Below are 2931 nucleotides of genomic sequence, written 5' to 3' on the forward strand. Positions count from 1 at the left end.
TATGTAGCATTTGGAGAAACGGAGATACCACTTTATCTAGGAGCCCTCTCAATTTGGTCATAAATTTATCCTAAATATAGGCTAAATTTTTTTTCAATTACGAAATTTCTCTAAAATGAACGCATGTTTGCCTTTGAGTGGTACAAACATGACATTGAGGTACAAACCCTAAACTTTCTGCCTCAGTCCGGGACATTAGTCTTTAACAAGGGCCCTTTAGTTAAATGATTGATCGATATTTGCTTATGTATAACTATGTAAGCATTTGCAATCTTTACTGATTTGGGGGATAATGATTTTAATATCTGGTCACCTTTGTCTTAAGGTGCCAGATAACCCAGTTCCACCAGGTCCTACCATATCTGGTCACCTTAGTCTTAGTCACCGAAGTCAAATAAGTTTAATAGGCTTAAAACTAAACTCAAAAGTTTTTGTAATTTATTTACGTCGCACTAGAGCTGCACAATGGCTATTGGCGACGGTTTGAGAAACATCTCTGAGGATGCTCCGAAGACATGCCCTCACAATCTTGATCCTCTGCAAAAGGGGATGACACCCCTTCTTCGGTAACCCGACGACCTACGAGCGAAGTCGAGCACTTTACGTTAGAAAAGTTCAACGAGAACCCATACCGCACACCCTCGGTCCTGCCGTAGGCTCATCAAAGTGGTCACCCATCCGCACACTGACTGCAGCCAATTATGATTGACTTTAGTGATCAGCTGGGAACCGCGTTTGAACGATCACTCTACTGCGGGACCAAACTCAAAAGTTGAAAAAGATGCAGAGGGCAAAAGCGAGGTGCATAGATCCTCTTAACCATCACCATCAAATCATATCAAAAATTGAAGAAAAAAAAATAAGGGCACTCTTTCTTTATTTGATTTCTTGAAACATCTAGTATCTGCACAGTATTTATAACTCGATGTTATTTACAGCGAAGATTTGACTTTGCTATTATATATTCTTTCTCGTTCTCTTCATATCTTCCAAACGCTTCGCTGCTAAAGCGGCTAAAGGTAAGTTTTTGAAAAGTATTTTTATGAAATTTGGGTTACATTTTCTTTTGTATATAAAAAAAATCATATTCGCGTTCAAAAGTTTTTCAGCATTCATACATTTTCTAAAGACATACGAATAAAGATAGCGTTCTGCTTTTCAAATATCATCTTAAGATCGATGTGTTTGATTTCTCAATTACTAAATTCCCTGACTTTTTACAATAATAATAAAAATAAGTTAGATTAAACAGCTCTATAATCAAGTTTAAGGTTTATAGTTATTATTGTAACTTTATAATTATGTTTTAATGAAATTAATTAGTTTAATAACTTAATTTCGAAGTATAAGTCATATCTACGTTTTATACTACGTCAAAGTATTCGCTGCATAAAAACCAGTAATTTAAATATTAACTTGTTTCACTTTTTTGTAGCAACTGCTAATTTTTGTGATTGTTGAACTTAATGATTTTATTGCGTTTGTGGTTTCAATCTTGAATACGGAACCTCCACATAATACCCTCTTCATACGTGGGCTTTACGCCTTTGGCCCAAAATTTTAATTCAACACATTTTTCTAACTCTTTTCATTATGTTGTATTAATTTAAGTTTAAATAAGTAAAAACTATCATATTTATCATTTTAATAATTTATGGTTATGAAATACATCATGAAACACCGATGTCTCTTTTTTTTCTAAAGGTAAAATCTTCCAACAATAATTTTTCAACTTTGTACTTATTTGCAGTTATTTAGATTTAAAAGAAAAATATTCATCATTGAAATTTCTTTAATTTTTTATTGATAAATATTTGAATCTGAATAAAAAAAAAAATAAAAAAAATTCAAACTACTTTTTTTTGGATTTTATATTTAGTACAAATATAATTCCGATAATCTAACAGTTTTTTTTAATAACAGTAACAAGACTTTCTTTTATAATTAAAAACCAAAATATATTTTTGCTAGTAATTAAATCGTCAGAAAAAATGACTCATCTTCGTCAAAGGGTTAAAATAAAGGCAGAAATTACGACTTAGCTTTCTTCTATGCTACGTATTTCTAACTCATAAATGTGATAAAATACATTTTTTTTAATAATTCAATTAATTTATCTTAGCCTTTTCAGTTATTTTTTATTATTGCACCAATTTTTTAAAAATTTTTTTAGTTTTTTTTCTTCATATTTTAAGACTATTTACGCCAATATGATATGTTTAGTTCCTAGAAAGATGCGTAAAATCCCTGCCTGATTTTCTAAAGGATCATGTGTGGGTGGAGGTGGTGTTCCTTACACGTCACGTAGAATTACCGAATTCATTTTCGTTTCGCGAATCATGTGGATCTACCGCTTCAGTCCTCCTATTCTATGACGAACTTTGTTTTCTTATATAAAATTTTACCTTATCGCTTCATTCATTTCTTATATAAATGCCATCAAAGATATTTTTTCTTATTTTAATCACAAAACAAAATCCTTTAGGTCAACCCAGTTTTTTAACGACTACGGAACCCTGAATGATCCGAAGGGCTGGTTCACTCCTTTGAAGAAACTCTCGCCGCGCCAATCCTCCGGTTTTCTCTAGTGATGTCACTTTGGCGCAAAGCTCGTACTTTTGCTTCAAGAACGGAGCGTTCGGCCTTACTAGCTCTAACTAATATTGGAGCATCACTTTTTACGAGATATTCTAAGACATTTGTTATTTTCTATAATGACTTTTCTCAGTTTTTGCAGTGAATTTACAAGAATTTATAACTATTATCGAAATGCCAGTTTGTGAGATTGCAACTTGCAAAAATTCTAATAGAAAAACAAAAGGAAAAAATATAATTTTCCGCGTGTTCCCTAAAGTAAATGAACAACTATGTAAAGAATGGATTCCGAAATGACACAGTTAATATAAAACAGCAATACGTTTATTCTGTCGT

General features: G+C 32.1%; 1 long non-coding RNA gene across 1 annotated transcript in view; it reads left to right on the plus strand.

Annotated features, from left to right (window-relative positions):
• Window positions 1-576: 576 nt before the first annotated feature.
• The window catches only part of LOC107447903 (uncharacterized), a 5121-nt gene continuing 2766 nt past the window's right edge, over window positions 577-2931 (plus strand). Inside the window, exon 1 of the long non-coding RNA XR_006227130.2 lies at window positions 577-1019. This is a non-coding gene — a long non-coding RNA (uncharacterized lncRNA). The remainder of the gene's footprint in view (window positions 1020-2931) is intronic.

Source organism: Parasteatoda tepidariorum, chromosome 2, assembly GCF_043381705.1.
Source record: "Parasteatoda tepidariorum isolate YZ-2023 chromosome 2, CAS_Ptep_4.0, whole genome shotgun sequence".
Classification (NCBI taxonomy): Eukaryota; Metazoa; Arthropoda; class Arachnida; order Araneae; family Theridiidae; genus Parasteatoda; species Parasteatoda tepidariorum.